An 11946-nucleotide genomic window follows, 5' to 3' on the forward strand; every position below is an offset into this window, starting at 1 on the left:
AGCCCCGTGTGAGGGTTGAACTCACGACTTTCAGTTTACTAGACTGACGCGCTACCGCCTGCGCTACCGAGGCCATGAATAGTTGGTTTTACAGAGCTATTTTACTGTAAAATTGATTCAACCACGCCATTTCAATTAAACTCAACTTCACAGACAGTAAACCTTATTCTATGTATTATTTATTATTCTTTTCTATACTGTCAGAAAGGTTTTGGTTTCTGATTTCTTTTTTGTTGTGCTGACTCCCCCCCAATCTCCATTTTCAGTGCAACAAAGTGACAAAAACCAAAAGAAAAAATGCTTTCTCTATTGCACACTAGAGCCAGCATTTCCAACTAGGGCTAGGGTTTCCAACTAGGGTTCCAACTCCGGGTAGGGTTTCAAACTAGGAATTCCAACTGGGGCAAGGGTTTCCAATTAGGGTTTCCAACTCGGGCTGGGGTTTCCAACTAGAGACAACATTGGACAGCTGCCACTTGTTGGGAACCTTTAAATGTTTAGTCTTATCAACGAATGTGTTTCAGAGGCCAGATTTAAAACGTGGCTTCTGGTTTTCATGAACCAAACCCATTAAAAAAAGTGAAAGAATGAAACAGTTCTTATTAGGAGAAGCCTGGTTAGCTCAGGTGGTAGAGCATGCAAGTCTTAATCTCAGGGTTGTGGGTTCTATCCCCATATTGGGCAGCCCACACTTGTCGGGAACCTTTGATTCTTTAGTCTTATCAATAGATGTGTTTCAGAGGCCACACTTAAAACATTTCTCTATTTCCCCTAACCCATTCAAAAAAAATGAAAAAATGAAACAATTCCAAGGTCGAAAAGCCTGGTTAGCTCAGTGGGGAGAACATGCGACTCTTAAACTCAGGGCCGTGGGTTCGGTTCCCACATTGGGCATCCTTGCTTGTTGGGAACCGTTAAACAGTCTTATCAAGGCCACACTGAAAACATGGAGTATTTCACATGGCGATGTGGCCTAATGGATAAGGCACCTGACTTCGGATCAGACGATCCCTTTCATAGTCAATTTAACGTGTCATGCTTTGAAATCAAAAACTTGACTTCAGTCTGAACCAACTCTTGACTGATTGATTGAACTTTATTCATCCCACAGCAGGGAAATTCACTTGTCACAGCAGCGCATATCAGTGCAATAATAATACGAGTGCAAGAATAAAACAAGTGCCAGAATTACAAAAAAGGGTAAATAACAGACAAGGATAAACACAAGTGCTGCTAGTAGAGACGAAACACATTCATTTTATCAGGCGGCATGCATGTTGTAAAGTCTGACAGCAGAGGGAATGAAGGACCTGAGGAACCGTTCCTTCCTACACCGAGGGTGCAAAAGTCTGCCGCTAAAGGAGCTGCTCAGGAACCGCACACTCTCATGGAGGTGGTGAGAGGTGTTGTCCATGATGGATTTAAGCTTAATCAACGTCCTCCTCTCACCCACAACCTCAATGGAGTCCAGGGGACAGCCCAGAACAGAGCTCGCTCTTCTGAGCATCTTATTCAGTCCCCCCCTGTCCCGGTCACTACTGCCCCCACCCCAGCAGACCACAGCGTAGATGATGGCCGAGGCCACCATAGAGTCATAGAAGGTCCGGAGGAGAGCCCTGCACACACCGAAGGACCTCAGTCTCCTCAGCAGATGGAGGCGACTCTGGCCCTTTTTGTACAGGATATGGGTGTGATCAGTCCAGTCCAGTCCAGTTTGTTGTTAAGGCGAACACCCAGGAATTTGTAGTTCTCCACTACCTCACTGTCCGATCCCTGGATGTTCATTGGAGTGAAGATGGGTGCTGTCCTCCCGAAGCTCACAATCAACCCCTTCGTCTTGCTGGTGTTGTTCACCTGATGCTGGTTGAGCTCACACCAGCTGACAAAGTCCTTGATGACCAACCTATATTCCAGATCGTTCCCCTCTGCGACATTTCAAACAATGGCCATGTCGTCGGAGAACTTCTGGATTTGGCAGTGTGCGGTGTCGTGGGTAAAGTCTGACGTGAACAGGGTGAAAAGGAAAGGAGCACCCTACCCTGGGGGACACCAGTGCTGCAGTGCACCACGTCGGACTCACTGCGATGTAACCTCACAAACTGCGGCCGGTCGGTGAGGAAGTCCGTTGTCCATGCAGTCAGGCACTGGTCCACACCCGCCTTCTCCATCTTCACCCTAAGCAGTGACGGCTGGATGGTGTTAAAAGCGCTGAAGAAAACAAAGAACATGATCTTCCCAGTGCTCCTGTTGTCCTCCAGGTGAAGCAGTGTTCTGTGCAGTAAATAAATCAATGCATTGTCCACCCCAACACCAGGCAGGTAAGCAAACTGCAGGGGGTCCAGCTGCGCTCCCACTAGTGAACGCAGGTGACCCAGGATGATCCTCTTCATAGTCTTCATCAGGTGGGAAGTCAAGGCAATAGGCCTGAAGTGGTTAGGCTCCTTGGGGCATGGCACCTTTGGTACAGGGACCACGCAGGAGGTCTTCCACAGTACTGGGACCTTGTTCAGGCTCAGGCTTAGGTTGAACAGGTACCTGACCACACCACTCAGCTGGTCCGCACAATCCCTGAGCAGTCTCGGCCAGATGCCGTCTGGGCCCGGGGTCTTCCCTGCTTTGATCTTTCTGAAGTGAACCTGAAGATCTGTAAAGAAGAGGGGGATGTCGGAAGACCGGGGTGATGGAGTGGAGACAGGAGACAGAAGAGTGACTCCGGGGGAGGGGGTTGGTGAGCTGGCGGGGGGGCTGGAGTGTCGAAGGTGGTAGAAAAAGATGCGGAGCGAGGTGAAGGGGTGGGGGGGAGGCGGAATCAAATCTGTTGAAGAACAGATTGAGTTCATGCACCTGTTGGATTTTGTCCACAATTTAGGGAGCGCACTATCTGCGCCTCACGGCAAAAGTCATTGCCAATCACCAGTTATCCAATTTACTCACTGTGTGCTCGTTTGATTTCTTCAGATTTAGGAAAATGCTAAGACACTGAAGCAGAAATTAGACTTACACAGGTTGGTTGAGTTCAATCACAATTCTTGTTCAGAAAGCTCTGTCTTCAGGAAAGTACAATACAGCGCTGGGCCTTTCAAGAGCGCAAAGTCTCCATTCAGAAAAGGCCACTTTCAAGGTTCTTTGGTCAGCTTATATTCAGTCGGCCAGTGTGGGCCGAGTTTGATGGGTGATGAGTCTTTGGGGTGGGGCAAGTTCACAGGAGAGTTTGATTCCATGGGAGTGGGTGCTGGTTCGGTGAGAGCTGGTTCCGTGGGGTTGGGTGCTGATTATGGGAGATTCGATTTGTGGGGGCTGTTGTTGTCCTTTCCGTCTTTCAGCCTTGACGATCGTCTTTGGCTTGGCTGTCTCCCTCTGGCACCTGCTGGTTTTATCTCCAAGTGACCTTCCTGTAAACATTCTTGCACATATACTGTTCCACCTCATCCATTCATCATTCTTTCAATTTTGTCATTTTGTACGGAATTATGTGAGCTTTTGGCTGTGACATCATCTACCTATTTATTAATGTTCCCTGACCATGCAAAGTTTGTACTCACCACTTACCATGTTTTTGTTTGTTTGTTCTTTTGATCTCCATGTACTTGCTTACGTCATCATATTCTTAGTTTAATCATGCTTTCAACCATATCTTTTCTTTGTTAGGCAAAATATTTCCCTCTGTCCAGAACGTTCAGTAGTAATCGAAAACTGGTGTCTAGAATTAGTCAAAACATAAGATACAATCAAGTACTGAACATTTTTAGACGACTTTGGCAGTGTCCGTGATTTAGAAAATCATCAGGCATGCATTGAACAGTTCCTTAAGGGTCATTAAGCTATTCAGGCAATATATCAAAAAACATTTGTTATTTCAAAGTGCTCAGAAATATATATATCAGATCATAAAGTTATAAAAACCTTTCTCATTACCACTTATCAAAAATGTCTAGTTATGTCTTCTTTATTGATTTGGTGTGTAGGTATAATTATATGTTTAAAATGTTTCTTTTATTTATTTAATATGTGAATATACTTGTCTGCTTATGTACTTTATTCAATGAGGTTTGAGCCAGGGCTGTGGACTCGGTCGGATTTTTGCACCGAGTCCGGCCTCTTGACCACCGAGTCCGAGTCCGGGTCCCAGTCCGGCTGTCAATTTTTTCCGTTAATTCATGTGACTGCTTCGTCTTTAGTCAAGGCTAATTTAGATCAAAATCTATCAGAACGAACGCAACTGCTTTCACACTGGCTGGTTCGGCTTATATAGGATCCCTTGCTGAGAGGGCGGACGTAAAAGTGAGGCGACGTTCCAATCGGACGTCGGATCGATAACATTTTCCCTGCCCCACCGGAGTTGTGCTAGTTCATAACGTAGATCACTCGAGGCATAGTCATAAATGTACGGTTGACAATTTAACCGATAGAAGTGGATACATTGGAACATAACCTACACTCTAATATATTATTTGACATGGTATTAAATGCGTGGCTTTACAAAAATGGTCATTGAAGCCCACCCTTAGCCCTGAGTGCCATTGGCATGAGGCAAAACGCTTGAAAACACTCTTGTCCAATTAAATAACCATTCTGAAACACGGGACATGTAAGATAATATTTTTTAATCATTAATTACACCATTATAGCTCAGACATTTATCTAAACACAAATAATTAGTGACGACCCCACAACTATCGAAACACATCAATGATATAAGCTGGGTGACATAATCGTCCTTGACATTGGTACATAATGTAAACATTAGCCTAAGTGCAACTCAACGTGGCCGCATTGATCGTAAGCAGGGCTGTGGACAGTATTCCTACTCGCATTCTGAGCAGCATGATGAAAATAAAATTGAACGTGATTTTTTTATTGTCGGACTCGGTGGACTCGGTCAAAATCAGCACCGAGTCTGAGTCCGAGTCCGGCAAAAATGACAGAGTCCGACCGAGTCCGAGTCCCCGAGTCAGAGTCCAAGTCCAGGAATATAGGTACGTTTTGTGTGCCAAATCTTCATTACAGCCAATAGCAGATTTCTGATTAAAGGTACAAAAAGAAAAGCAATGACTATATGTGTCCGCTGGTTCTTCTCTGCAACACAGGAAGTTTGCATTCACTACAGTTGTGCCCATCGGCAAAAGGCAGCCCCCAACTACCACATGAGTAGCCGACAGGCCTGTTCTAAAACAACTCACTGATGAGGACGTATTATTTTCAAGGAATGTTCTAGAAGTAATCGTTGTTAAAAAAAAAAACACATGATGGTGGTTCTTGGAGATCACTGTTTATATATACACACACAAATATATATATTGAGTCTAGGGAGACAAATACACCGCAAACTGTGGGTAGGTGTCAGGTGATGAGCCACAGAAAAAAATCACAGTTGCCACAGAAAGATGACAAGCCTCATTTTGAAGCAGATCTAAACATCAGGGATGAGAACGGCAAATGAAAAAAAAACACTGATATATTGATCAAAACCAGAGCACATTTCTTGGCTTGCTTATCCGAGTCGACAGCATAGACATGGAGACTTTCAAGGCAAGTTACCCCAAGTTGCGCAGCGGTCTGGGTTAGCTACAACAAACATACACCATAAAGGTCAAGCCAGGTGCCGTGCCATATTCAGTAAAAAAAACCAGGAGGATTCCACTACCACTGGTGGGTGAAGTCAAGAGAGAGCTCCAGCGCATGGAAGCTCTGGGCGTCATTAGTCGGGTGAAGGAGCCAACTGATTGGTGTGCCGGCATGGTGGTCGTGCCCCAAAAGGACAAAAGCAGCATTTGAAGACCTAAAGAAAGCTCTGTCCTCTCCTCCGGTGCTGGCTATGTATGACCCGGGCAGAGACACCAAAGTATCTGCTGATGCATCATCATATGGGTTGGGGGGCGTAATTCTTCAGAAATGAGGGGAAGGATGGAAGCCTGTGTCTTACGCATCACGGTCACTCACTCCAACTGAGCAACGATACACACAGGTGGAGAAGGAAGCTCTGGGCCTCACATGGGCCTCACATGGGCCTGTGAACGGTTTCGGGATTTCCTCATTGGAAAGGAGTTTTGCCTGGAGACCGACCATAAACCCCTTCTCATCCTGCTTGGAGCCCAAGCACTGGATCTTTTGCCACAGAGAATCCAGGGTTTCAGGATGAGGGTGATGCGCTACTCATACTCCATCGTGCACGTACCAGGAAAGTCGCTTTGGACAGCAGACACACTTTCACGTGCAACCTGTAAAATGACGCATGTCCACTGATGACCAGGAGCTGATGGAGAGCACAAACATATTTGTGGACTGTGTCACTGAGAGTCTACCTGTCAGCTCATCATATACAGAAAACCTGAAAGAGCAGTTGAAAGCCGACAGTGTCTGCTCGCGTGTCATGACCATGTGCATGGAAGGATGGCCAGCACATGCAAAACAGGAACCAGCGCTAAAAAATGACTGGCCGGAGCGAGCCACATTAACAGTGAAAGATGCTAAAGGACACACGACTGGTAATACCTTCCGCAATGAGGAACGACGTGCTGTTCAAATTACACGAAGGACACTTAGGTGTCCTGGAATGTAAATCACGTGCACGTCAATCTGTGTGGTGGCCGGGACTCAGCCAGCAAGTGAACAAAATGGTACTGAACTGCAGGACATGCATACAAGAGCGACACAACCCAAAAGAGGCACTCGTGCCATCAGGGTGCCCTGAAAGACCTTGGCAAAAGTTAGGAACAGACCTTTCTACACAAGAGGCAGAATAATCCTCTAAGGCAGTGGTTCTTAACCTTTTTGGAGGTACCGAACCCCATCAGGTCCATATGTGCATTCAACAAACCCCTCTTTGGGGGGCGAGTTAAACGAACCCCATCAGTTTCATGTGCACATTCACCGAACCCCTCTATATAGGGGGGATGACATACCAGCAAATCAGTGTGACTTCTGCTGTTGCCTTTGCAAGAACAGTTCAGATATGCGTTATCACGAATTTACACGATATTCAGGTGTGTTCAGCCATCCGTGGGCGGGGGGGGTGGGGGGGGGGTCGCGGGGCGGGGGCGGGGCAATGACATACCAGCTCTGCCGAACCCCTGAAGCCGACTCACCTAACCCCTAGGGTTCGATCGAACCCAGGTTAAGAACCACTGCTCTAAGGTCTGACGAGACAAAGGCAGTCTACCCTATGATCCCTGGAAAAAGGGAGATGTGGTATTATCGTATGTTGAAACTATAATATTATATAGTTTGTTATTGGAGGTCTCAAATAATGTTGACAGTTGGGGGCTCTGTGGTGCGCCAGGGGCATTGTACTGCTATGTAAGACATGAGTGGGGAGAAAATAAAAAGTTGCTGAATGAAGAAGTTGCATTCGCGTTCATCTCTACTCCGTATAAACACAACAGTCGTGGACTGCGTTCGCGCTCTCCCCTGGTCTTTTTGATTAAAACAAAAATCACACGCAGTCGTACGTACATGGAGTTTAGGTCTGCGGTGCTGTGACACACTGAATGCTTTTGAGCATGTTATTAACTGTACTATGGAACTGTGCATTTGCTTGCTAAACTGTATTAACCAAATTAGTCAATGCAAAATAATATGGAATTACCACGTTCCTGACTCGTCATATGATATGAACGTATCAAAACCTTTTTGTCGGCTGTAGGTCTGTCTTTTTAAGAATACGCCCGATTGTTGTTCCTCATACATCTCAGTATAGATTTCTAGAAAACAACATTTACTTTCTAAAGTAAATTGACAGATTTATATTCAAATGTCAAATATCGAACGCCACCATCACAGTGGAGGTAAATTACACTCCAAACCATGCCAGCAACGAGAAAAGCCTCAATTATTTGCGACACGAGAGATATAGAGCACTTCTGAAATTTGAGAAATCATTTGAGAAATTACGATCGTATTTTGTTCCCTGATTTGAATAAAGTTATGAAATCACACGTTTTCAAATAAAACACAGAGATGGGATCATTTCCCATTCTCTCATACCAAAAGTACACGTACCAAGACATACAACTGTTTTTACCTTCAATACTCATAATAGACGCCCAATCGATAGGTGACGCTGTTTGAAAGAAGGTTTGATCAGGTACCTACAATCCTGTGCGCCAAAGATGTTTAAAGTAAAAAAGACATTAATGAAAACAAAATACTTGTTTAAACCTTCTATTTAGGTTGAGTCCTTGTAAGTATAGTAAATCTATCAACGTCTATTGTTTGTATTAGAAGGACTGGTTGCTACAATTTGAGTGTGAGACCGCCTGTGAATTTGGTGAGACCAGCAGTGACGTGGCCCGTTTTGACCCAGATTATCAGATCTCTCTTTCTTTTCAGATGGAATAAATCTTTCGCCTTTTACTAAAGATTTCCGTGGGGAGGAACAATAAGAGTCTATCTCTACCCATTCTCACCAACGGTTTGTTAGAATAGGCCTCTTTGGCACCACTTTTATGGTTAAAATTCTCTCTTCTATGATCAGCTCTCTTAATCCCTCAAACCCAAGAACCGAGACTACACTTGATTTTAGCCAAAAGGCCGAGAAGCGATGGAGTATGCGAGTGACGGACTCACTTACAGGCTTCCCCGTCTACCCATTCTCAGCAACGGTTTGTTAGAATAGGCCTCTTTGGCACATGTGATTAGCTGGGTAGCTTGAGCTATGCCGTTATATCGCTGCAACCCTTCTCTTGCTTTATTAGCTTTCTCTTCTCTATGACACCCTTTGCACATATGTAGAAGTCGCTCAGAATTCGTTCATCACTAAAATGCAGTCCTCAGGTCCATGTCATATTCGCTACCAATCGGAATGTAACGGACAGATTTATATTCAAATGTCAAATCTCGAACGCCACCGTCGCAGTGGAGGTGAATTACACTCCAAATTCACCTCCACTGCAACGACAAAAGCCTCAATTATTTGCGACACGAGAGATATAGAGCACTTCTGAAATTTGAGAAATCATTTGAGAAATTACGATCGTATTTTCTTTCCCGATTTGTGTCGTTATGAAATCACATGTTTTCAAATAAAACACAGAGATGGGATCATTTCCCATTCTCTGATATCAAAAGTACACGTACCAAGACATACAACTGTTTTTACCTTCAATACTCAAAATAGACGCCCAATCGCTGTTTGAAAGAATGTGTTCGATCAGGTACCTACAATCCTGTGCGCCAACAATGTTTTAAGTAAAAAAGACATTAATGAACACAAAATACTCGTTCGTTTAAACCTTCTATTTAGGTTGAGGCCTTCTAAGTATAGTAAATCTATGAACGTCTATTGTTTGTATTAGAAGGAATGGTTGCTGCAATTTGAGTGTGAGACCCCCTGTGAATTTGGTGAGACCAGCAGTGGGGTGGCCCGTTTTCACCCAGATTATCAGCTCATTCTTTTTTCTCTTCAGATCGAATAAATCGTTCGCCTTTTACTAAAGATTTCCGTGGGGAGGAACAATAAGAGTCTATCTCTAGCCATTCTCACCAACGGTTTGTTAGAATAGGCCTCTTTGGCACATGTGTTTAGCTGGGTAGCTTGAGCTATGCCGTTATATCGCTGCAACCCTTCTCTTGCTTTATTAGCTTTCTCTTCTCTATGACACCCTTTGCACATATGTAGAATTCGCTCTCAGTTAAGACGACAAGGTCACACGTTATCATACAGATTAGGCAGAGTCGCCTCCTTGCAGGAAGGCGGCCCAGAGTAGTATAAGAGCAGGAACCTTGGCGCTGAGAGAGGGACCTTCTTTCGCATCTGGCAGAAAGGGCTCCACAGCTGTGCATCGATCATTCTGGCATACATTAAAGAGTTAAACTGTGAAGGCTGCCTCTTGGTAATTGCTGTTAGCATATTGAGCATTAAAGATAAAGAACCGGGAACAAACCTAGCAGGTTACAGTACGGAACAGAGTGCTGCTCTTCTGGGCACTAATAAATCGGCAAGCTTGTCTGCTGACTTATTTGTTCACTCTTCTTCACCCGCAGTAATGCATGTAGTTCACGACGCATATATGTGTCCCCTTTCAGCAGTCTCTATCCAAATACACAGTGTAGGTACCTATTAAAAGGGTAGTCCCGATGAACATGAAAGGCAAAGATTGATCATTCGCAAAGAACTTTCCATGGTCATCATATGTACGAAAGAGTTGGGCCAGAAGACTAGAGCGGAACTTATGCAGAAGTGCATGGACACCACCTTGTTGAAAGAATAAAACCAACACAATGCATGAATTCACGACAAATGATATACCAGCAAATCAGTAGTACTTCTGCTGTTGCCTTTGCGAGACCAGTTCAGATATGCGTTATCACGAATTTATAAATCATGTGTGTTCGGACCTCCGCAGTGGAGGGAGGCTCTGCTAAACCCCTGAGACCGACTCACCGAACCCCTAGAGTTTGACCGAATCCAGGTTAAGAACCACTGGTTCAGAGGCTGTTATTTCTGCAAAAGGAGGAACTACTAAATATTGATGTCATTTTTCTGTTGGGGTTTCCAAATGTATGCGCCTGCCTACTTTTGTTTAAATAATGATTGTCCACTGTCTGCAAATCCTATAAACTTCATTTCAATTCTCAAATATCACTGTGTTGATCACTGCCGTCATCGGCCATGCATGGATTCGGGCCATCTGATTGGTTCCTTTGCCCCCCCCCCCCCCCTCCCCCATACACACACAGGAATTGGTTAGGACTTGATTAGTAAGTGTTAGGAATCGTTTTGGCTGTCCGTTCAGAGCAAGGAACGAGCCACTAGCCCCACGGGAAGTTGTCATTTTCTGTAAGCTTGCGTGTATGTAAATTTGTCATGGTCCAACGTAAGACTGTTGAGGGTGAATAAAAAATAACTGCAACAAGTTCATTCGGCTATTAACCAGATTCAAACTGGGGTTGCAGCCGCCTCAATGCTATATTATGGCCAACATGCAGTTGCATGTTTAGGGTCTTTTCTCTAGGATCTTCAGCCACGACACTCAAGCAGACCATGAAAGATTGTTGATGTTAAAATGTTGGTGGAACTATCCAATAACTACGCAGATCCGATGATCCCTAAGTCTCGAGATGAGACAAAATTGGAAAGACTATTGGTTGACAGTGTCTGTGAGTTACTTCAACCCAATAGTTCACAGAAATTACACATAGCTAATGTTGACCACAAAATGGCATGTGAGCTGGCCAGGAGTCCTGGAATCTTCTGATCTGTAGACAGATGCGTTCGTTATCCATTGCTCCACGAGCCCCACGGGAATATGTGGCTTGTAAACTTTTGCAAAAATGAAAAAATAAAATAAAAAATGGGTGACATTATTTGAATACGCCATGATGCTTTATCCATTGCGCCACTCGCCCTACAAGTTAAGGCTATCGACCGCAAACGTGTGGAAAATCGTCATTGTCCAAAAGATGGCTGTTTAGAAAGGGACAAATTCCACACAGTAATTGGAGTGTGCCATGACCCGGATTCGAACCGGGGTTGCTGCGGCCACAACGCAGAGTACTAACCACTATACGATCATGGCCAACATGTGCATCTTATTAACGCTACTGCATACAGGCCATGATCGTGTAGTGGTTAATGTTCGATTCGAATCCGGGTTATGGTATAATCAAATGACCTTGTTGAATTTGTCTGCTGGTCACTGTTGCTAAACAGCCTTCCTTTGGACAATGACAGTTTTCCACACAAGTTTACAGTCGATACAGTCTTGTAGGGTGAGTGGCGCAATGGATGACACATGACGGCAGATTCAAGTGATGAGAATCGAAACAACAGATTCAAGAGACCCAAGGTAAATGAACACAACCCGTTTCGTTTCAATTGACAGCCCATGTGACATGCACCTCAGATGAAATGGGGCTAGTTGATCAACAGCAATGTTTTAACGAAGGGATCATCTGGGAGTTAAACCCCAGACCTCTCACACCCAAAGCAAGATTCATACCCCTAGA

General features: G+C 44.6%; 4 non-coding genes across 4 annotated transcripts; 2 read left to right on the forward strand and 2 right to left on the reverse strand.

Annotated features, from left to right (window-relative positions):
* On the reverse strand, positions 1-73 carry trnat-agu (transfer RNA threonine (anticodon AGU)). The gene has a single exon. It is a non-coding gene; the product is annotated as a tRNA-Thr (tRNA).
* Positions 74-8310: 8237 nt separating this feature from the next.
* Positions 8311-8420, forward strand: LOC125976516 (U5 spliceosomal RNA). The gene has a single exon (XR_007484391.1). It is a non-coding gene; the product is annotated as a U5 spliceosomal RNA (small nuclear RNA).
* A 964-nt stretch (positions 8421-9384) lies between these two features.
* On the forward strand, positions 9385-9496 carry LOC125976520 (U5 spliceosomal RNA). The gene has a single exon (XR_007484394.1). It is a non-coding gene; the product is annotated as a U5 spliceosomal RNA (small nuclear RNA).
* Positions 9497-11444: 1948 nt separating this feature from the next.
* trnah-gug (transfer RNA histidin (anticodon GUG)) lies at positions 11445-11516 on the reverse strand. The gene has a single exon. It is a non-coding gene; the product is annotated as a tRNA-His (tRNA).
* Between the last annotated feature and the right edge of the window lie 430 nt (positions 11517-11946).

Source organism: Syngnathus scovelli, chromosome 10 (assembly GCF_024217435.2).
Source record: "Syngnathus scovelli strain Florida chromosome 10, RoL_Ssco_1.2, whole genome shotgun sequence".
In the NCBI taxonomy this organism is placed as follows: domain Eukaryota; kingdom Metazoa; phylum Chordata; class Actinopteri; order Syngnathiformes; family Syngnathidae; genus Syngnathus; species Syngnathus scovelli.